Raw genomic sequence first — 24,795 nt, 5'->3', positions numbered from 1 at the left:
CGCGAGCAGACAAAGCAAGCTCCAAGGGGATTTCTCTCACAGTTTTCTGATGCTTCAACCAACTCTGACTTGCAGAGCATATTAAATTTGCTGCTCTCCCTGTCCAATATCATTAGAGAACTGTCCATCAAAGAACAGATTTCTACCAGAGCTGGTTATCAACTTGAAGAAACTATACAACTAATTGCCAGCTGTGCCTAGGGTGTCTTCCTCCTCCACCATGGAACTGAAAAGGGTTTTCTATTTTTTTTTTTCTTTTTTTTTTTCTTTTCGTGTTTTAAATAATAAGGAAAGTTCTTGTCTGGGTGACAAGTAGAAGCATCTCCAACCCAGGGGAGCCTACAGCTACACCATAAAGCTCCTGGAATTTATCCCAGACATAAGAGATCCAAAAGAAAAAGAAGATAGCAAGACATTGACTATATTCATGGGTAGCTTCAAAAAGAGGAGAAATATTCTGGGAAAAAAATACCATGAGAATTGCTGGTTACAGTGGAAGTGAAGCAGCAGAGATAATTTGACACAAAAATTCTCTACACAGCAGCACTCTTACAGCTCCTGCTGAAGCAGGATCGTGGCCTGGAATGGTACTGGTCTCTCATAGTATTGAGGAAGAGTTTTCTTAGAGAAGAAGAGGTGGTTAAAAGTCACGGCTTAGGAATTTTTTATTTCTTTAATCAGCAGTACAAATAGGGAAATATTTAATACAGCAATAGAAACTTTTCATGTTAAGCAACAGAAATATTTAATACAGCAATTAAAAGTCCCTTGCAATACACGTGACTTTCAATGATGTCTCAAATATATGCCTCAAAGGAAAAACATAATTTTCCTTTGATTCCTGGAAACTTAAAGGTGCTGTAAAAGGGGTCTTGCAACACCAGAGTAACAGGTCTGTGTTTCCCACAAAATTTAAAACTCAGGTCTCACATACATTCACCCAAATCACACATGCATAAAAGCACGGGTAAAAGCAGATGCAAGTTTGGGGACCTAAACCGGATGGGAAAAGCAACGTAACAAAACCGATTGAGCATGAGCTCTTCTCAAAGACCCCGGCTATGCACAGCAAGCAGCTCGAGTGCTCTGGTCTCTCTGCCTGGAAACAGAGCTCCTTTCTCAGAGCTCTGCCCAACATCCACCTTCTGAAATGCCTTCAATGTGGGCTGCTTTCTACATACTATGCAACACACAGTCCTTTTGCACACTGCTGCAAGAGATGTTAGATGAAGGGTGCTACATCTTCTACTGAGCGTAAGCCACGTGAAACGGCTCAGAGCAAGACAGGAGCCACAGTTACGTGCAACATTCACTGTTGTTGATAATAGTCAATGGCATATTCCACACACAAAACCAGACAAGTTTCTGCAAATAACTGTTTCTGGATAACATCTACACCACATGCAGAGGATGACACACACATGGAAGGCACATGCCACACTAACACTGAAATGATGAATACTTTAGTATCAACATGCAAGAATTCTGTTTTACACTAGCAATGCAGTTTGTGTCTTCGGCATGCTCTTACTTCCTCGGGGTGAGCAAAAGGCTGCTGCAAGCAGCCCCTTAATTCAACACAAGCTTTTCTTCTGCTTTGTCAGCTTTGAATAGTGCTCTCTCTCTCATCTGAAACACTTGGCTTATAAACAGTCTAATCCAAAAAAGAAAACGAAGATATATGCTGTCATTTACAACTGTGCATGCTAATCCCCCAACAACATCTAATGACATACAGGAAAGCTGGTGGTTAGACTCAAACTAAGCCTCCCTGTGTAATTACAGTCTGTTAGAGGGCAAAACTCAAGAGCAAAGCATTTAAAAAAGCAAATGGAATGATCTTGGGCTCCTGCAAAGGCATTTAGCAGATACCAAAATGGACATAAAGGATATTTTAAAAATAGGACTGTGGATGTTGCATAGTCTTCCCAGCCAAAAAATATGCCACTTCACTCATATACAAATTTGTTTCTCTGTGTTTTGACACATTTGGCATAATCACCATGGTAGAAAACAATGAAAAGTCTACAACATCTATCAGCTGTCAGTCTCTATGTTTTCTATATGTCTGCAGATGTATTTGGAGATATCCTGCTCTATAGATAGAGCAGAATTTCATGTAATGGATCTTCCATCAGCCTCTGTCTTACAAGAATAAAGACATGTAGTGGCCTAAATATTTCTCATCAAAAAATGTAAATGGAAAGAAATGGGGGGAAAAGGGGATTATGTTTGATAGTAAATGGCATGCAGAGAGAGACTAATGCCCTAATATTGCAGAATGAGCAGAGGTGGAAAAAAATGGACAAAAACTCCTAAGTGTCATGCACAACCAACAAATACCATAGCAAAATGAGGACTTTCCTAAACTGATGATTCAGTCCAATTACAGCTAACCAGACTCAGCACCCATCACAGCAATGGGTGCTGGTGCACTGATGCAACCACTAGCTTTAAGCATACTGTGCTATAATTTGGTGGAAGTTCCCACTGAAAAAAAGACAAACTTTTAACTTTTGATAAGCAGCAAAAGAGGACAAGAAATGACCTGAAATCCTGTTTGCAAAGTGTGCAGTTGAAGTTTCTTTCCACAGAGTTGTCTTTCTAACTAGCATCTTAACTGCATGAATGGGAAGGTTTGTTAACCAGGGACCAAAGTAGTTAATGTTTCAGATCACATCTAAGTTCTATGTATATTTTTAACTAATAATTTTACAAAGAATCTAAAAAGTCTCGTGCTATTTCTATTTTTATCCTTCTGCCTGTAAAGCCACTTGCTTTAGTTATCATGATTTTTGCGTAAAATAAAATACAAGGCAAGAAATGCAGTTTGATTTAAAAAAGCGCAAAACTTATGTCAGTAAATCAATACGGTCTGAAAGGTTGTTACAGGATTAGATACCACCTTGTAAGACTAGAAAGGCAGGATTCTCAGCACTCAGCACAGCATTCAAAACCCTAGCAGACTGAGGTAGTAGATTTTATATTTCTCACTCCTGCTGTTGCAAGACATGATCAAGGATGCACACAATCTTCAAGGCTTTTCAAGCTTTTGCCAGAGGGAAAATTTCAAAGCAGACTTCTCCCTGTCTCATAATACTAAATGGGCTGGGCAGGAATGACATTTACACAGTTGAATCTTTTATTATTTTCTCTTCCCTAAAAACAATAGGAGCAATGTGACTTGCTATATTAGATCTATTCCTATAGGTGGGTGGAGAACAGGTATAAAGGTCACAAGGACAAAACACTATTTATTAGAAGGCTGTATAAACCTCTGTTAGCTCTGACGTTTTCAGGGTGATACCTTCAGCATGAACACAAACTTCTCATGAATTTAAGCTCACCGGATATTTTCTAAAAATCACCATCAGTGATTTCCCCGATAACGTGTCTCGGGAAGAGCTGACTCTCCCAGCCCAGTGGAGGCTGTGTGGGACCCCTTGGAGCCCATGAATGCTGTTCACCGTTGCTAGCAGGGCTGCTGCAGGACAATGCAGAAGCGCTCCCCAACAGAGCTTTCCACCTCAGCTGACGGAGAGTGACACGTCAAGCAGGAATCTCCCCCACCACTGAGCACTGGTCTTCGAGATCTGCCCATCTTCATTTTTATTTTGAAATGGGTATTGTGATACAGCACTGCAGGCATTCTCAAAACACGCACTAATGCATGATCTTCACACTAGTTTCTGTTCTTGGTTTTTCTGGATTGCGTCCCAGGCTTTCTTTTATCTTTGAGCTTAGCAAACTGATTAATATAAATAACTCAATGTCCAAAAATATTCAGCTTTGGTAATCTGCAATGAGATCTCTCCTCTTCTTCATGCTCCTTTATATGCAGTTTCATTATGTTCGTGCCAGATGAGCATTTAAGCGAGAGGGAGACGTAATGAGAGATGAAGAACTAGAGCAGTGTGCTTACGCTATGAGGTGGAAACAGACACTTATGCCTAGAGATCCATACCAAACTCTTATTGAAGAGATAACTTGCCTATATGCAAAGTATTTAGTGCCCAACATAAAGTTTCACAAAAGGCACAGAGAAATCTCCTAAACGAATCTCATAATTAAATCTTCTGCATCCTATATCACACACACATGTATTCTGTCCTCCATTTAGTTTCAGCAGCCTCTGCTGTGCTTGGCTGCTAAAATAATCTCCCAAATGATTGTAGCTTTAAAATCTATTAAATCCATGAAGTATTGATGAGGCAGAATTAATGTCGAGAGAGTTACATTAACCGCCTCCCTCCCCCTGTATTTCATAAAAGAAACTCTAGAAGTAAAGCAGTGCCATGGCTGTACTACAAAATACAGCACGCTCAGGCCAGGAAAATCTACATCTGTCCACACACCTTAAACTCTACCTATAGATGTATTTATCACTACAACACGCATTCATTTATTAAGAGTCTTATCCACAGAAACGGCCTTATCTGATGCCCAGAAATCATGCTCTCTGTTCTTTTTAATCTCAGGTATGATCTGTGTCTTACACACAGCACATCATGCAAACCAGGCATCGGGTAAGAGCCCTGCCTCTCTCTGTGGCGTTCCTCACTCCCTGCGCTGCGGGGCTCATTAGCTGCGCGTTGAGAGCATTACCTACTAAGACCCTGTTGCTGTCTGATTATAAACTTGGCACAAACAGTCCCCAAGTTTGGCAATATTCTCCATGCTGGATGTTCGCTGGGAGATTTTTTTTTCCTTGCTTTGTTGCTGTTTTGGATTTTTGGCATGACTTCAGCCAAAATTTTTCAAGCTAATTCTGAAACAAGGCATGGGAAACTGGGGTGATTTGTTCATGTTAAAAGCTTCTGGTCACCCCTTGAACAGCTCGAGAGGTTTTGTGATTTAGACCATAAACTTGCAAGGTGTCAAGGCAAAATCTTTGTATTTTGATCTCTGCAGAAAACTCCCTAACATGACTAAATTACTAACCTCTGAAAAAATAAATCTCCATTTGCATGAGCTCACTAAGGAGGTGATGCTTCCTAGCAACTAAATTCCCTCGAGATCCCACCTACAATGCCCCAGGATCCTGCTACCAGCTGTGTGGGACCTGCCTGCTCCAAGCTGCACTTACACTTTATTGTTAAATGATCAGAGCTGGACGTGAAACCAGGTGCAAGGCTGTTCCGTCTCTAAATCTGAACTCATAATGGGTTGGATGGTAGTGGCCCCTGCAGTGTATCACATGCGTGTTTTTATTCAGTTCTCTAGAGGGGAGGAAGGGGAACAGAAGGTATGAGAACATGCCAGTGTGATGGAACAGGAGTTTTTGTATCAACTGCACAGTGACAAAAAACCCCCAATGCACATACAGAAAAGAGCAAAGTTGATGTAACCCTCCCTAAAGCAACATCTGAATTTTCAAATTTAATGCTTTTCTTTCAACAGAGCACTTGGAGGGCTTGTTATCTAGATTTAAAAAAAACAACCAATTTACCACTTGCAAAATCCTATCATGGATCTCCAAGCTGCTGTAACATCATGATCCACTGCAAACATCTCTGCCATTGAGCCAGCTAAGAAAGCTGGGAGGTACAGCTGCCTGTAGTGCTCTGCTCCATCTGCTGTCTTAACTGTCCTTCCCTATTTCTTCTCCAGTGGCAAGTGGGACATCCAGATGGATGGCCCACAGACCAGCTCTCTTTTGCTCAGCAATTCCAATAAGTGGATCACCTCAACTGCGGGGGGGGGGGGAGGAAAAAAGAAAAGCTATACTAGATGGATTACTGGTGACATGTAGGAAAACACTTGGGAAAACGACAGAGACTGAGACACAAAGATCTCTTCTGCAGGAGACTGGAACATAACCTCCCTGTGTAGGATTATCTGATATAATAAACTGAACACAAGCATAACAATGCTTCACATCTCTTAAGACAGCAGGCTAAATCCAACCTGGTCAGGACTGGAGACATGCAGTTCTGGGCAGGGGACAAGCCACAATCCTTAGAAATCTTATCAACCAGATTTAACATTTACCACACCCAGCAGCACCAACATGCACACCTTTCACACAGACTAGACTGGAAGAAAAGAAACAGACTAAAATTGAAGGAATTACAAGCATAGCATAGCAAATCTTGGTAAACCCCAAGATATTTTAAAATGCTTAACCATTTCCGCACGCTTTCCTTCCTAAGGATGCATGATAATCTTCAGCCCATAGAAAGAGATAATGAAGATACGCAACAGAAGCACATTACGAGGTGCATCAGTGCCCAAATTAATGGCTCTGGAAAACTAAAAGCTACTAGAAATAGGACCAAAATGCACCAGGTCAGCCCTAATTACAGAGAACAGCTAATGATTCTGGCAAAGCCTCTTGTGGGCATGGCAGAATACAGGTAATAAAGCAAAAGTTACAGCGGGTTATTTTTGCAGTGAGAGCGCATATTCCAAGCTCTTTGCAGATAATACATAGTTGCTCTATAATACTTTATGTCAGAAACCTGACAAGTGTGAAGAATCACCAAGAGAAATTCAATAGCATTTTTGGTAGACATCAAGGATGTAAATAATTGTAGCATACAAATCGGACACCCAGGAATGCACAGGGCATCACAATCTTTCTAAAGGCAAACAAATCTAATATGCATAAAGATACTGAAAATTTGTTTTTATATAATTTCTTAAAATCAAAGCAGGCACTACCTGCTAATTTTCTGTTTAAAATAAAGAGAGAAGAAAAATCTGATTGTCCTTAATGGGAAAAAAACCAAAACAAAATACCAGATGAGTGTCTTAGCAGCTTAAATCCAAATTTTCCATGATATATCTAAGCAACTAGAAATAGCTGAAACCATTGTTTAAGATGTGCAGTTGCTTCTAATCTACAGAGAAGTGTGCAGATAGAAGCACAGCATCTCAGATTTCATCTGAAACATCAAAAAGCCCCAAACTTGGGGAGGTATCCCTGCCTAAATTCAGAGTGAAAAGAGCAGTGGACTTCCAAGCCCCGAGGTATACATTCAGCTTCAAGGCCTGTGTTTGAAGCATTCACAGCTTTCCTGGGAAGAGGAAATCTATAGGAAAAGGATGAGCACACAGTGGCACACCTGGCGCAGGAAGATGCAGGTCAGGTTTACGATGCAGCAGCTCCTCTATTCACTTCACAGCTTGATCCTCCTCTGACCTTGATGGCTGTAACCAACTACAGGGTCTAGATGGACAGGGACAGAACACCATACTGTACAGCGTAAGTCATGCTTAGAAATATAAAAAACTCTTATGAAAGGCAAGACTTTCAAGGGGAGTCTGGACTGGCAAAAAGCAGTCTGACTAGGGAAAAAAATAAAACACAGATCACTCCAAGGTTTTCTGTCCTACATCAGCCATGCTTCTTGGGACTCCTTGCAGTCATGTAAGTATTTGATGTGGAGGGATGGCCGTTCCATGACTGCCTGCTGAACGCTGTGCTCAACGCAAGACAGGTTGAACCTGTAGTGCCATGCAAATATCTGCTCTGACATCCACGAGGCTGCTTTACAGAAATCTCATCAAAAGAGGTCTCTTCTCATGCTGCTCAGAAAGATATTATCAGCTTAGCTGAGAGAGTTTTAAATTCAGCCAAGATTTCCCTCCCAGCATTCAAGTATACTTCTCTAATCAGCTCCTAAAACCACTATGAATTTTTGATCTGGAGGATGCATGACCTTTTCTAGGACTTTGATACAAGATGAATAAATAACCGCTGAGCCTCTGAGCTCAGCTGCTACGTGAAGATAAATTCAAAACGTTCTCTTGATGTCCAGTCCTTCTTGGATTCAGTGGGTTAGGGACAGAGACTGGGCAAAACTGTTTCCTTGTCTTACCTTTTTTATAATTATTTTTAAACTCTCTGGGGATTTGGAATGCCATAGGCAAACCTACAGTGGGGTCAGAGATATTTCAGAGATCCTGACAGTTGAGAAACTCAAGGTTCCTGATTATTCTACCTCAAAACAAGATTTTGCAAACAGTTTGAAGTGGGAAGAGGGGAAGGAACAGCTGTGAAAACAAGCAAAATTTGCGGAGTCTGTTTACATATTATAATGGCTCCAGGAAAACAATATTAAATTCTAGGGCAAAATCCTGGAGCATAGAGTGGTACAAACCCAGCTCCAGACTGGCTTGAAGAAATTCTAGGATGTTTACAATCCAGCAGTGAGAAGTGTCTCTCTTCACTGGCTTATATGTCTAAGCAAGTCAGGAAAACAGGTAGTTTTCAGGAGCATCAGTTTGTCAGCTAACCTTCTCCCAAGCTTTGAGACTCAACCAAGTCAAGCAGCCAAGCTCTCCAAGTCTGAACATGAACTATAGGTTGAGAAACATCGCCCAAGTAGAACCTCTGTGAACCAGACTGTGAGTTTTTTTCCCCCCATTAACAAGTTTACTGCAGCTGTGTGACACCACGTTTCCTTGGAGCCACAGGAAGCAGCTTCTGTCATTTTGGGGTCTTCTCCAAGACTCCTCTCTCACAGGCAGAGAAGATGCAAAGTCCGCACTGATTGACAGTGAGCAACAACAACGAGAAGCAACAAGGAAACACTTTTTCACTCTGAGGATGGTCAGACATGGGAACAGGTGCCCAGAGAGGCTGTGGAGTTTCCAGCCTTGGCATCCAGTTGAATTTTGAAAATCAAGGCCCTGAGCAACCTGACCTAATAGGACCTGTTTCAAGTGGGGATTTGGACAAGATGAACATCTGGCAGTTTCTTCCAACCAAAATTATTCTATGATTCTAAGAAACATGCTTCTGTCTTTTTCCTCTTGCTGCTCTTGAACTATGCTCTTTTATTAAGGCCAGCCATGGAAACTAGGCTGGTCTCAGCTGATGCATCTTTGAAGGGAAATTAAAACACAACAATCTGACTACTGGGTCTGCTGATAAACTTTTTTTCCTTGGTGTAACACGGCATCACTGTTTCTGAATTATGACTCTACTCCTTGACCTGTGAGCACCATAGCTTTGTCACACCCCACACAAAGATCAGCCAATCTGTAAGGACACTAGACAACTTTTAGGATCAAAGTATCATTACTACCACCAAAAAGAAAACTATATATAGATCTTATCCTCTTTTGCAGTAACAAAAGTCAGCACAAAATCTCATGATGAGACTAATGAGCTCATGTTCTGGTCTGTGGCTCATCTTTGGCCCTACAACTAAATTCTAGTTAAATAACTGTTGTTTGTATTTCCCAGCATATGGATATAGGTGCAAGCTTACCACATGCACAATTGTCAGAAAAGCCAAACTGAAGAGAGAAAACTGCTTAAAAGAATGAACTGCAATAGGGTTTACCCAGGTACCATTGTACAGGACTTTTCATGCGTTTGGCCAACTTTGTAATTGGCCAACTTTCTGATCTTGGTTATCTTATCTTTTCTTATCTCTAAGAGTATACATTCTGCAGAAGGCTAAGCGATCTACATTTAAACATCTGCTAGCTAATCCAGATCTTTCTGTATGATGTAACAACATCTGTTTTTTTTAAATGGCAGAAAAGAACAAGTGTTCTCACAGAGCCAGTCTTTGATTTTCAGTTTTCTACCCTGCAGGCTATCCGACTCTGAAGTCTTCTGCCAGTGGAGAATAAGCCAGTTTTCATCTGCAATCTGCACATGCTGGCTGAAGAAAAGATACCAGTCCAATACCCTGCTTGGCCAAGGGAAAGAAGGGACACAATCTTCTGCTGGCACTTTTTTCCCAAGGGTGACGGTGATCGATTGGCACCAGCCAGAACTGTATATATTGACAGTCTCCTAGAGGGAAAAGCAAGATGAGCCTAAAAAGTGCTCAGGTCTGCTGCTTTTTTTGCAGGTTGGAAGAGTTTTGTCTGGATTACTTCCCTCTAGTTGGGGCATGTCACTAATTACCTCCCGTGCTTCTCTGCCTCCTTTTCGTCACAACGGCACAGCTCAGCAGCACAGACACATCACACATGACATGCCATATTCCCATAGCACTGTAGGACCAGAAGTCTGTAGGAAGCTGGTGCCTCTGGAAGTGTTGCACACACAACAACCAGAGAAGCAGCAAAGCTTGTCATGTGGGATGGAAAGGAGGCATAGGAAAACTGGTACAGCACACAGGAGCACTATCTCCTTATCTCCCAGGCATAAGCAAATCATCCTAGCTCCATGTGGTGGCTAGAGGCAAGTGTGCCAGTCAGACGTTCTGGGAATGGATGGAAAGATTTCAGAGTGATCGGACATCCCCACCACTTCGGGAGGTACGTGCTCCCTCTACATTACTTTTGCTCCTGATTTTTTATACCACTAGCATGCTTTTTTGTTCCCCTTGTTTTTAAATTATGCCTTTGTGTTTCTTCTACTCTAGGTTTTAGCTCAACCACTCTTCAACAGAATATAACAGCTACAAACACAATAAGCAGATGCCACTGGAGCAAATGAAACTACATTCCTCGCCCTGAGGCCTAGCATGCTGTTTTCTGTCAATGCTTCTCATACTGCGAGTCTCCATACCAGAGGAAGAAAAAACCATATAATCAACTATGTCTCTGTATTTCCTGTCAGCTAAAAAAATTAAAACTGAAAAAAGCTAAAACAATCTTTCTGAAATTCTCATTGAAAACCAAAATCGATCAAAACAGCACCACTTACCAGAATTTCCCCCCCAAACAGAGCAAGTTTACATTCACCACATCTCCTCAAAAATGGCTCGAAAACATGCCCTGTAAAATAAGAGAGAAAGAAAAAATTAGTGACTGGAACACCACAAATTATGTTACACTTCTTTCTCACTCTGCTAGCATTTTTCACCAAACTTCCACCATTTTTCCTGTTTTAGGGAAGGAGGTAATTGGATTTGAACCTTCACAATTAATTATTAAATTCCACCAGTATTATGCAAAATATTAAAATAATTGCAGGACTCCCTCAGACTGCTCAGACACATCACTGTCACTGACGTGACAGCTATTCAGACTTCAGGGAGACGAGGTCAACAACATGAAATGCACAGCACCATACAGTAAGTGTGCCAATTATTTTAGATCCAGCCCTAAAAAACTGGTCAACCCAGTATCTCTTAGTGATTTTGCTTTAACGAACTGTTTTTGAAATATGATGCATGTAAGGGTCTTGACAGCCTCCTTGTTTGAAAACTACACAAAGAAAAAAAAGGGTTTGTGCCACACTATGTTTTTAGACTATATTAATTACTTGGCGTTCTCTAGAAGAACAGGGGGAGAAGTAAGTCAACGCAATATCCAGTTTGACAAACACTAGGTCCAGTTTGAAGGAGATGGAGAGCAGAAGTGACAAATGCCATCATTTTGCCAGCCCTGAGTAAATTTCAAATGACAGCTACTCCTTGTTTTTCCTTGAGGCGAAATCTTTGAAAGAACAACTCACGAAGAACAGACTAACAATGATGTTAAAACATTTAGTCTGTAAACTCCTAGAAGATGGAGGAGCTATGATTCTGCTGGTGTTCAGGTTTGGGAGCAGTAACTGTACAGCAAATGGTGAAGGACACATGTTTCAGTGCCCAGGTGTCCACACCAGTGAAGCCAGACTGAATTTGAACTGCTTTAAACTCCCATTCCCCCCCAAGTACATGGCTGAATTTTCCACGAGAGAGGCATCAGTGAAATTACTGCTGGATGAGTAACTTTACAGCTATATACAGATGACTTGGAGCCCTGCATTATTGATCACGGCAACCTGCCTCTGCTGCAGAAGCAGCAGATCTTTGCACCTGCACCTCTCCTGAAGGATGCTGTAGGCATCCACAGGAAAGGAAGGGGGAATGGCTTCTTAGGTCAAATTACTTTTACTGGTCATCATTACATGAAAAGTAGCTACGAAAATAAAATTTCTATTAAAGAATCACCAAATAAATCTTCCTTAAAACATGGCAACTGGATTACGCTGCTCTAAATCCCGATTAGCAAGCAGACCTCTGATCTCATAAGGCTGAGACTTCATTTTGGGTGGAGAGTTCAGGGTGGAGAGAGAAGGAAAAAAAAATATCATTACAAATCAGAGGGGGCTGTTGTGAAAGATTTTAGGAACAGACATTTTTAATCACAAAACTACAAACCAAAGCATCTTCTCCCCTGCTTGCTTTCTTTGTTTAGTGGTTGAGAAAAAAACCTGGGCGTATCAAGGAATAAAGGAAACAACCCAACACCTCCTCCTGCCCCAACACCTTTTGTACAGCTTGGCAGAATTTGTGAAAACACTGAAAAAAAGATGGGTCTTAACTGCTTTGCTCAGGTTCGGGGAAGGTGGTTATTATTCCAGTGCCATCCATTTCCCTCCCTAGCTTCCAGGCATTTGGCCTGGATAGAAAAAATCAAGTCAAGAAACTCTACTTCTGCCTCCGAACTAATTGGATAACATCTGCATGCAGAAAAGTTAGGAGCTTAAGAGACAAGCCAGGTCCAAAACAATCCAATAGCACCTCGACTCCGGATTAGCTCATTATTTTCTTCTACACCAAGAGACTGATTTAATAATTTCCCCAGAGAAGTGACAAATAAGGGAAACTCTGTACTCCATGCTGCCAGTGCCATGAATACTTGAAAGACAGGGGCCGGCACTGCTGCCAAAAGGGGCCGAGCCCCCCCTGGCACTGGTGCGGAGCTTCTGGACGCGGCCCCAGCAGCGCTCCCTCCCTCCCTCACCCCAGCACAAATGCCTGAGCAGCAAACTGGGCTGGGGAAGCAACCGGGACTAAAATGAACTGGGTGAATTCTCTAGCCCAGTTTGCAAAGTAACTGCAAAAAACCATGCCTGTGCTGGCGCTAAGGAAAAAGGGAGGAAAGGATGGACAGACAGATGTAGGATCTGGGGAATGGCAGGTCTGCTTACTTGGCTGCAGTGCTAGTTTCAACCAACACTAGAACTCCACTGTTACGGTACTGGATTGCAGGCAGCTGCCTTAATACATGCTAAAGGAATCTAGTTTAAGCCCTCCGTGAAACAACAAAAACTAGTAAGAGGGCTCGAGTAAAAGGGGGGTCTAGTTAAATCTGAGGCAGAGATACGACTTACCGCGTCTCTAGCCCTGCAAGATCTTTTGAAGTTTGGGGGTGGCAGGTAAAAAGCTTGAAACTTTTCCAGGGGATGGTTTTTGCTTGATTTTAGAAGATGATGCAAAACGCGCCCCACCTCTCTGGCTACAAAGGAGATGAGGTATTTGGGGGTAGAGCGGGGCAGGCACAGAGAAGGGAAGCGAACGTTTTTTGCTGCATAATTGGGGGCAAGGGCTGGACGTGGCTTGCAGAGAAAACCAAAGATTATTCACTCTTTCTTTGTATTCAGTCTGGGGTCTGTACAGAACTCAGTTTTAGCCTTAATGATTTTCATTCTACCTAAGTATGTAAGAGGAATATTCCTTTTTCTTGAAGGCTTTGGATAATGTTACTTATCTCCAAATTCTGACCAGCACTTTTCAGAAAAGCTTTGCTGACTTTGGAGAACACAGCATAGGAAATGCAAATAAATTAATATAGGCTTCGGGGCACACCAATTTTGGCTTCTTTTGCAATTAGTATAATAAATAGAAGAGGTGACAAAAGGTTTGTCTGACCAGAATTACTAATGGAAAAGAGCTTGCCTTCCCAAGTTTCTGTGCTTGGGAAAAATGAAAACCTGGAGGTAGCCATCTGACTGTTTAGTGAAAGGTGCACTTCTTTCGGATAAGTCTATTTTCACAAATAGTTCTTTTAACAGAAGGCATTTACCATAAAAGGTTTTGATTTGCTTCTGTTATGAAGAGTTGGCTATAAGTGTACAAAGGTATACCCTAACATCCAACAGGCTGCTGGCACCAACTGAATGGCATACAGGAAAAGTTTAAGTTTATTTGTTACCCAAGCCAGGGGAAGAGTGGGGAAGGAAGAGAAGTTGCAGGTGAAGGAAAAGTGTTGAGAATGAAAACCTTTTCTGAAAAAATTCACATTGAACTCCCCTTCTGCTTGCCATCTAAAATCAGAATGAGGATGTTTTAGAGTACGATCAATTGAATAGTATCAGATTTAAGCAACATCAGCTTCCCGTAAGTAGCTGCAACATGCTACCCATCCCAGGACAAAACATTTGCAACAGGGTCACCCCAAACTGTGACACACACATCACTGCCAATATGGAAGCAGTGTCCAAATGACAGCTGTCCAAACATCTCCTGCTAAATGGTAAGACACGGTAAAATACTTAGCACACCAACAGACATGAAAAGTTGCTCTGAAGCTCAAAAAGACTTGATTTGAAACTTTAAAGAAAAACAAAACACTCTTGGGAGATAATCAGGCTTATTATCTGCCACGAACAGCCTTTTCCTGTAAGCAGCACCACCTTCAACAAATTGGAATTTTTTACCAAAAACTATACCCTCCCCAGTGTTGCACATACACCAGCAGTGTTTTTATGTAGCCTTGTTTAAAAATCACTTTCTTTTTGTAAAGAAAAAAGTATTTTGTGAAACAGAATGTGGTGAGTAGCATAACGACACGTCATTCGTGTGTTCTGTTTCATGACATTGTCTGCTTCATGAGACAACCCCTGCTTATTCTCATCAGCTTCCAGATACGTTTTTGTCAGTTCGTACTGGGATCAGAATTAAGTTTATTACCACCGGCAAAAGAGAAATCACTGTCAGGAGACATAGTAACTACTGTTTTTTCAAGCCTGCACTCCCAAATCCATTAACATCCACCAACTTCAAGGATCTTTGGATCAAGTCCACTGTGAACAATCCTAGACAAGAACCCACAACACCGCCTTATTTTTCATTAAAGCAAAAATTGTTCAGTGACAATTTACCCACCATTTGAAACAGATAAAAACATTTTTTAAGGCATAAAAACAGTTACATGGAGGATTCTGGTCGGGTACATGTTGCAGTTGTTGCAGTTCATGCAAGCTTCACCCCGCTGGAGGAAGTGGCTGGCTGAAGTGGTCTTAAATGCTTTTCAAATGCTGGTAGATGCAATTCAGTTTATGATACTCAAACACAGAAGAAAATCTACATAACGATAAGCATCTGTCAGTTTTCTATTAGTAACATGCTTCTGCTGCTGTTTTTTCAAACCTCACGTAGAAGCAGGCATCCCTGGTTCTTGGGCTGCTATTTTACTTGACAAAAATTGGGAAGAAGAAGGTTTTTCAGGCTGGAGAACAGTTTACAAATGAACATATCTGGGTCAGGATGTGTAATCTGTAAATGAGCTGGATCCACTTTGTAGAGAAAGTGTTAGTTTGCAGAGCAATAGCCTTCCTTTTTCATATGTTCTAATGTCATTTGTGCTTATTTTACGATAAATCATATTACATAGAATTTGGGCCATGAATTAGTCCAGAAAGTATTTTTCAGTAGTAGGTTACTACGGCCTTACAGTAACAGAGTCTTGAGTCACCCTTTTTAGACAGGTTGAGGACTCTGTTACCCAGGAGGCTGCTGACACTGGTGTTTGAACAAAGGTACAGAGGCGTGCATGTTCAGTTTTGCCTAGGGTGCAGCATTTTCCACCTATTCCCACCACCTTAAGATTCCTAATTCTACTAAAAACCAAAAAAGAATGTAAAAAAAAAACCTTCTAAAAGCAACGTTGAACACAAGAACAAAAACAATCTCCTGCAGGCTGACTTTATATGGCCCGTTTATAAAGGAACTGCACATCTTCACTTAAATAAAGCAATCTTTTACTGTGCAATGCCAGATTACATATAAAGACCCCTTATCCTGTGAACATCTGAAAGCTTTCCAACAATAAAACGTTTAAAGTTTAAGGGAAGCTTATAGGCTTGCTCTTAGACAGAGACAGAAGCCTCCCTGTTAGCCTGAAACTACCCCTTGCTAAGTGAGGGTCCCAGATAACAGGCGCATGATATGAAAAAGCCCGGTCATCAACAGCGGGGGGAGAGCTGAGCAGCAGAAAGAGCGAGCTCCCACAGGAAGCAACTTTTGCAACAAGGACAGACACAACTCTGGACACCAACAGAGGGAAAAAAACCCAGCAACACCATTAGAAGACTCTACTAAGACTAAACACTACCATTCTGGTGGTTCCTCCTCCCATGCAACAGTGCCAAAACTTGGAAAGAGGACAGTGGCTACAGGACAAGCACTCTGCATTTTTTCATGTGAAACTCACTGGATTTCTAAAACAGTTACTTGAAAGCTTCATGCAGTTGCAGGGTGTAAATAAGGATAACTAGGTCCCTCTCTTAAAGGAGTCCCAAAGGAGATTAGTGGCTTCAAAACAAAAATGTTTGTCTGCACCATCAAACTTGCAGCTGTCTAAAAACACATCTTTCAAACTGCTGCCCTTTCCGTTTGGAGCAGGAGGAACTCAGATGCAAAGTCACTGTTGCAGAAGCAACAAGTCCTAAGAAACAGGAAACACAGGAGAAAAACATCAGGAAAACACAGAGGCTTTGCTTGAACTTTTTCTACTCTTATAAAATGGAGCTATGAAGAGAAAAAACCCACAAACTGTGTTAAAGATCATAAGCTGAACTGCTTCTTTTCTTTGCCACTTTAATCTCCTCACACATTGGATCTATTGACTTATCTTTAGCAGACGTGCTGCTGGCAGCTGGTCCCCATGTCCTGTGTGTCCTGTGGCTTCCAGCCCTGCCGAAGCATGCTGCTTGCTCTCCTTCTCCCTGGGATGCTTCACTCCCACAGGCAGTTTAAGCCCCTCGATAGTGCCAGCTCAGTATCGGTGATATTACTACCTTTTTCCTCTCTCAACTTTCAAGCAGGATAAACTAAACTAAATCTTCCTTACATTCACAGCCACTTTTCCAGGCATCAACTTGCTTTGTAACACAGCAGAGAGCTGAAAGCATAAAGGAGCTGGGATCTGAAAACATCAAGGCACCATCTAACCAAGCACTCCAGCATGGAAAGTGCCAATACAGGTAGAGCGTGCGGATGCGTACAGAAAGGTAGCAGAGGCAGATGCAACGAATCAGAAGATGCCAGAAGCATTAAGAAACACTCGGTCGGACAGCTAGCTGTTATGGGGAGCAAGTGGAGCACAACACTGCGAGGGTACCAGCGACAGAAAGGCAAACGTGATGGCACTCACGGCCCATTCCAAAATCCTGCCTCTTGAAATTGTTCTGAGAAGATCCCACAATTTGTGGCATCCGTTGCCACCCGCACTGCCTGGGAGAGAAGCAAGTGTATATCTCTCTGTAAGCTGAAAGCCAGCGTGCAAACTGCATACCTTGGCCGCCCTGCGGGAACTGCCTGCCCCTGTGTCAGGCGGCCGTCCGCAATCACGAGGGCTGAGCAATCAATAGGGGAAGCTATTAGCAAGCTCAATACAGAGCATGCACTTAGACTGAGAACGTTACTCATATATGAGGAGCATGTGATTGGAGCAACATACCTTAGTTCTCAAAACAGTAGAAAAATGACTTCATTAATTGCGGGAAGAGTGCTTGCACTTCTCTTTGCAGAAAAATGAGAAGTACTACGCCCCAAGCAATTTTTTTAAAAATAAATGAATGGAGCCCATAGTCCTAAAAATAGATTGCACTCTGCAACCCTCTGAGCTGGCTCCTAGGAACGCTGCTGGGCACCCCTGGAGCTGAGGGAGGGCACGGGCAGCCAGCAAGGCAGGGACGTGGTGGCTGGAGCCAGCGCTGCGTCCCTCTCCTGCACCCTCAGCCTACACATCCTTACCTGTCTAATATCCCAGTGGCATCAGTGAATCGCTTCTACAGCCAGAAATAAGCACTCACATCATTATGAAAGTTAAAAAAGATAGCAAGGAAAAAAAAGCAAGCATAATGTAAGATTTTAGAAGCTTTTGTTTTAATAATTGATTTTGCAGTTTGTCTCAAAGAAGAATGTTTTTCTTCTGAAGATACAAGGTTGACCCTAAAGCACCTTTAGCAGAAACTGGCTAAACAGCATATTTACAAACCCTCCACAGAAGCAGTAAAGGCCATTTAGAAGTGCAATTACATTGCAATGTAAATATAGGTTTTTATTTACAAAAAATTGCTTTTATAAACAACTGCTTTTATAAACAATTTTTCTCCTCCCCTTTAAGAGAGAATCTTACGTATGCAATAAACATTTTTGTGCTTTAATCAGTGTCCAGGGCTTTAATTAAGGGCATTATATCCATGATATACAATGAAAATGAACACATACATATACTATATATAGAATATATATGCTAATGTTGCAACACTATAGTACCTATAATGTCAGCCATTCCCATTGTGCAAGAAATCATAAATACACACATGGGAAGAAACGGTCTCAACTCACGGCCAATTTACTTCCAGGCTTTAAACCTTTAAAGAATTCAGCACATACCCTATAGTCTTAGGACAAACTGGGGGTGAAAAGGGAACAGTGCATTACTAAGAACTTCTTGTAGTTCTGTCAATTCATAGATTTAGCTAATTTTGAGTATGTCAAATAATATTTATATCTTGTACATGTAATATTTCAATGGATTAATCACTCCATATTTTGTACACTTGGTTTTCCTAACTACTGTAATTCCAAAGTTGTCCGAGAGTGAAACGAAAAGTGTGGCCTGGTCTGCGCCCCACGAGCTGGGGGGCTGGGGGTGGAAGGCAGAAGCTACGCCACCTACACATGGTCACATTTCCTGATGTGAAATACAAAAATGTTGAAAAGAGGCTGAAACTTTGCGAGAGTGAGCTATTTGTAAACCTATTTCTGTATCAAAGAAAGCCCGTGAAGCGAAAAGTAAACAGTGTAAGAAAAGAATATAGTAACACAATTAAAACACAAACAATGAAAATGCTGCACTGTAAAGTAATTATTAACTACTACGAGCTGAAAATAAACTGTTTCCTTTTTGCCATGTTCACTTTAATCTTCTGAGAGGCAGGAAGGGGGAAGACAGGAGGAGGCAGCAGTTTCAGACTTGTGGAGCTTATCAAATCCCAGATCGGATGATTAGAGCAAAGCCAAGAAGAAAACATCCTCTCTCCCTACCTCTCTCCCTCCCCAGAAAGGAAGCACAGCCTTTAGGACCAATCTGCAATGTTTGTTTGTTGCTCTTTAAAGGATTGCTCTGGAGAGCATTTTTCTTAAGCTGTTTTTCTCTCTTTCTGGAAGTTTCAAAATAAACAAGAGTACTGGAAATGGAAGAACAGAAAACATGACATTCTGTTTTGGTTTTTTTTTTTTAGTGAGACAAATAGAGCAAATAAATAAGCTCCTTGGTTGTCATACAACAGAAAGTGGAAGGGAATAAGAACTTTAAATCTGAGAAGCATCATTGTAAAACCTAGGAAAAATCACTGGTGGGCTGAGGGCGGGGAAAAGTGAAAAAAAGAGGGCTGTCGCTCATGCTACTACATTGATTATTTATTTACTTATTTTAATGATGAGATTTCATGTTGGTGAGTTCTATATCCAGGAAAGAAAAAAAAAGAACAACACAAAAAAGTCACTGTGTTTTGACAGTTTACTTTCCAAAAAAACCCCTGCTCTCTAGTGGCTTCCAAAAAAGACTCTCCCATAACGAAAAACAGGAAATTAAATTCTCAGGACAACACACTAGAAGTACAAACGAAAAGATTTTACAGTGACATAATGCTTCGGCCTCAAGCGCGGGATCAAGTCTTTATTATTTCACACTGCCCTTAATAAATACATCAGGTCTCCCCTTAGAAAGCGAGTGTCCCAATGTGAACCAGAATAAACACAAGGTTCATGTAATTATTATTCATGTAATTATTACATGAATATGCACATTAATTATGCGACATTAATATAAACCTCTTTGCAATACAAAAGCCACACGAATGTATTTATTTTGCTGAAATATTCTATGGATTTAAAATATCATTACTCTTCAGTATAACCCCCCCTCCTACTTTTTTGTCTTTTGTTTTTCAAGATTAAGCAAATGCCTCAGCAGTAGAACTAATGAAACTAGATTTCCAGCTTGTTTGGGCTCGTGATGCTAAATTTACAGTGCGAGTCCCTCCTGGGCTGCATCCCAGTGCTCCTGGCTCCCCCACGCCCCCGGGGTGCCCGGTACCTGGCCAGATTTGCTGGGCAAGCCTTGCTGCAGCCGCCGGCCAGCCGCTCCGGGGGAGCCTGCGGCACCCTGCCCCTGCCGCCCCGCACTCAGCCTGTCTCCTCGCAGCAGCTAATGCATTAGAGAAAGGACCAGGAAGCCCGATGCTGCCCCCGAAGCCCCCTCCCTGGATGGAGACAGTCTGCAAAGTTATAAAGAGGAGGACTGGCGTGCAGACACACCGAGTTAACAGCCTAACCCCCACTTCCTCAGGAAACTAGGCTAAAAAATCTGGGTTTTCTCTTGCTATGCCCCCTCCCCCTGCCCCCAACTATGCAGATGCAGTATTAAAAAAACCGAGTAGCATAGACGTAAGGCTTAAGGGCTACACTACATCCCCAAACAGCATCTGGATTACTGTCTCAGGCATGTTTCAGAAGTGTCATTGGCTTCCTGTTTAATATTCGTGTTTTATTGCTGCACAAAGTCAGCCTCCGCTCAAAGAGCAATATATTACTCTCACATCCTCCAAGCAGATCCTTAATGAGGATATTCTGGTTTCTTGATATTCAGAAACCTTCTGTTGGTATCAGCAGAAGTTCAGCATACGCTTGAACGCACAGCACGCAGAGAAGGAGAAGTCAGCTCTCCCTATTAAAACTGAGCCAGAGGATTAAAAGGGACCTTGAATGACCATCTAGGCTGCTTCCCCACTCGAGGCAGGATCAACTGCACTTATGTTTTTCTTTTTATTAGGCCACCTGACCCAGCTGGGGGAAAACAGATATGCTTTGGGGTCCAAGTCCCTTCCTTAGCCTGAAATCTCACCCCTGTGTCGCCCTGGTCCAGCCCTCTGCCATGCCAGTTGGTCTAGTAAGAGATCCCTGCACGCAAACCCTGCCTTCCTTGCATTGCCATGGTTACAACGCTGCTATTACCATGCATGTCGAGCCTATTTTTAAAAGCCTGCAATGACAGAAGATGCTGGTTAAGGCCTTAATCTCCATAAGGTCTAAAATTCCTCCAACGAGTGCTTACTATTTGTACAAGAGAACTGCTGCACTCCGAAAGCAAAAGATGGGTGGTGAACTGCCTGATGCAGGGACTCTGTATCACCTGCATCCCAGGAAAAAAAAAAAAAAGAAAGAAAAAGAGTATTTTAAAGGAGAGTCCTAAAGGACAAGAAGAAAGTAGTCCTGCCAACATTAACAGGGTGGGTTAGGTCAGCAGAAAACCCATAACTGCTTGTTATGGGTTGCTTGAAAGAAACTCACGCGCACTGGAGAGACCAGCATCACAGGCAGCAGGAGGAGCCCCCTTGGAACTGTCTGACAGATAGAAAGTAGAGAGGGAGCGAAAGGCTTTGGTGATGAAGATGAGCACCTTGTGCTGAATAAAGAGGGAGGCAGTAAAGGAACACACATAGCAGGTTATGCTGCTAAAAAATAAGGAAGCTGAAAAAATTCATTTTGCAAAGACATTCTGGACAGATAGAATTATAATTTGAAGAGGCCAGAGAAAAGGATGTTGCATTCATTCAAGACATCAAATGAGCGCTTAGGTGTGAATTTCAGCGGTGTGGTCTGGACAGCACAGGGCATTTCTTAAGAGAAACTATGCAGGAAGAATCTGCTGATCTCGGAGTAAGGACAGAGGGAACTGGGACATGAACAGATTTTGGCCTGACTGATGGCAACAGAGGTGGGAGATAATCGGGAGAGCTGCAGGTGGAGGGAGGAAGGGATATATCAATGGATATCTGTTTAGCCATGCTGAATGAGACTTGATGGCTTGGTATCCACAAAGAAGTGAAGAAAGACTAACTGAGGTTATAGCTCGGACAAGGGGAGAGAGGACTAGTTTTATGTTCCAGTCCTAAGAATCATATATATGCATATCTACATATCTATGACTCTATGATGATTTTTTAATATATATATTTGTATATAAATACATATTTACATATATACATGTAATAGTTCTGTCTGTAGGCAAAGGAATCTGAAATAAAGTTGTAGTCAGAAGAATAGGAGAAGAGAAAGAACATAGCCCTGCACTCCCCGCCAAAAACAGAAGTGGAAAAAAGCCTTTCCCCTTATCTCTTTTTCACAGCATGACAGGTAACAAAGCATGTAGTAGCAAAATGCTTGCCTGTTAACCCCCTGGAAAGTTTAAGCAGTCAAAAAAAATTTTAAAATTATTGTTGTAGCCAGCTTCTGCATCCTGCAGCTCGACAAATCCTTCCATGCTTGGAGGGTGGGCATCCCATGCACTCACACACCTCATGGGATGTGTGAGCAGCTGCCGGCCCTGTCAGCAGTCACTTAGCTGATAAAACACCCCTTACAATACTGGGGATGCGTATTTTGGTCCAGTGATGGATGCGTGTGTAGCCATGTGTCAAATCCGCCAGCACACTGAGTGCTGGAAACAAATGGCACTTTCAGAGCAGTGCATCTGGGTCACTGCCTGCTCTTGCTGTGCCTGCGAGGACCTTGGGGAAGAAGAGCGGAGCAGGGAAGAGCAGGCTGCAGATTTGAGGAGCTGTGCTGGCAGATCTTATCTAGGCCACTGGCCGTAAACTGGATACCCTCACCTTGGAACAAGAAAAGTGGATTTTTGGTACTGTAAGGGTAAGTCTTTTGCACCCCTAAGTGATGAGGTGGCACTGGTTTATTTTCTCTCTACTCTCAGTTTTGCAGGTGTAATCAGGATCATAAAAGCACATTCAACCTCCCCCCCCGCCCCCAGTAAAATAGACTGTAAATCGCTGAGAAATAACACACAGAAAGCACTCACAGGCTCCACTTTTTAGTGCTGTAACTAGTTTGGACTCGCACATTTAGGAAATGTCACATTTGATTTTGACCTAGAATCAAGTTCACTCTGCCTCGCTCAAACACAAGACGCGCCATTCATGCAGCGCCTGGAGTGCAGCCTCCAGCTGCAGAATATGGGTTACCAGAAGCAGGAGACATCTGAGAAGGAGCATTCAGAGCAGCACGTGTGCCGCTTTCAGCTGCGAACGCATTCGATTATGAACTCTGCAAAATGTATGAATGGTACAGGCTGATGGTACAATCCCTGGAAGTACATATCCATAACAATCCTATGGAAAAAAAAAGAGGGATGCCTGAGAGCCACGAAGAGGCAAGACTTTTTTTTCTTTTTCTTTTGAGTATGCAAACAAGCTAATTAATTTCCCCTCCAAAAACCATTCGCACAATCTGGGAGCGGCTGCAAGGGCCAGTTGAGAAGATTTCAACAGTAAACATCATCAGCAACAGCTAATCAATAGTCATATTTTAAAACCACACTGTACATGCCAAAAATGTCAAGTTCACTTCTCTTGCATATACTCTTACATCTAATGGCAAAGTGTCAACAGAATTTGGAACTACGACAGTCCCACAAAGCCACTGGCACTGCAGCTGGACAGCCTATGCAGAAATGCTACCTGCCACATCAACATGCCCTTCTCGCCATGCACCGCACTACTCACCTTGGATGACAACCAGTTTATTTGGTCTGCTTCCTCTCCCCATGTTACATACGTGCCCATCCACTGCTTACTCCACTTTTAACCCACCTACACGGACATACAGCTATAGCAAGTACTTTGAAGCACCTCATGCACGAACGGGTATCAAGAAAGGGAATTGTATTTGACCTTGTCATACATGTGTATGGGGAATGAAAACAGTACAGTCTCCACAAGCAGACAGATGCATTTAAAAAAAGGACAGAAAGTAGGAGAGAGCATGCTTCCTCATAAACACGTGTGTTTTATCAACTGCCTGAACTCCAAATCACTTCCCTTTTCCAGACAGACACCTCTGGGTCACATCTTTCAGCTCTGTTAAAATTTCAACAGCTCACTGGCTGCCATTTCATGCAAAGAGGGGGAAGGGACATGGACTGAGCATCAGATAGTCAAATGCAGAAACGTGTTTAAATGGAAGCAGAAAATCTTCTCCCAAGGAGAGGGCTTCTAGTACCAGGACTGTGTAAGAGGAAGAAAATAAAAAGCTGCAGTTGTGCAGAGTGACAGATGCGTATCATACAGCTGGGACCGTTTATGTCCGTAGAGTTTCCACTGCGCTAGCAGTAACGGAAGACTTTTTCCTCCTGGGCAAGCTCTTTCTCACTCTAGGATTCACAGCGGAGCAATTACAAGCTTCCTAAAAACCCCGTGAAGCTTTCAAGGCTTGCAGTAGCTACAGCTTCTGACCCAGACTGACTGCAAGTGTTAGTAGAGAGCAGGGTGGTAGAAAACATTGCAGCCTAGTTGAAGGTTTAAACACCGGTGAGTGTGGACTTCAGCAAGTTCTGCCCTACTTGCCTTAAAAATGTCCGGCGGTCCTTTTGCTATCAATGATGTAAAAAATTAAAGCCATAACAGGTCTGTTTATGAAGGCTGACTCCCTCACTCTGTCAATGTCACCCTGCAAGGGTCAGGCTTACCTCTCATTTTGAGAGGGGAAGTGCCGGGATCCAAACAAGCACGTACAAAGTGACAAGGGCATACAAAGCATTTTGTAGGCTTGGAACAAAACCCTGTTTGTAGGATTCACTTAGTGAAAGAATTTATGTTAACAGAGCAAGCTATTTATAGCAACTCTCCATAGAAATGAACTGTCTCTTGGTTCCTGTCCTCGTGAAATGCAGCTTTCTAACCAGAGAAACCCTCTCTTTACTCTAAAAGCATGGGCGAAGGGGGGCACGGGGAGAAGGAAGCTGCTCCCCAACATACACCCTGCCACCTCCAGTTATACTGGAGATAAGGTCTCCCTGTGCTGT

At 42.4% G+C, this 24,795-nt stretch overlaps 1 protein-coding gene across 4 annotated transcripts in view; it reads right to left on the bottom strand.

Annotated features, from left to right (window-relative positions):
- FYN (FYN proto-oncogene, Src family tyrosine kinase) overlaps positions 1 to 24,795 on the bottom strand; it is a 138,742-nt gene that overhangs the window by 68,202 nt on the left and 45,745 nt on the right. For 3 of the 4 annotated variants that reach the window (XM_050894710.1, XM_050894709.1, XM_050894712.1), the window contains exon 2: positions 10,619 to 10,689. The gene's annotated coding sequence lies outside the window, so the exon portion shown is untranslated. Of the gene's footprint in view, positions 1 to 7,067; positions 7,100 to 10,618; positions 10,690 to 24,795 lie in introns of those variants that run through there. The other variant, XM_050894711.1, reaches the window with a different exon arrangement.

This window comes from Gymnogyps californianus, chromosome 3, assembly GCF_018139145.2.
Source record: "Gymnogyps californianus isolate 813 chromosome 3, ASM1813914v2, whole genome shotgun sequence".
Taxonomy (NCBI): domain Eukaryota; kingdom Metazoa; phylum Chordata; class Aves; order Accipitriformes; family Cathartidae; genus Gymnogyps; species Gymnogyps californianus.
This window is presented reverse-complemented; position numbering and strand designations above follow the sequence as displayed.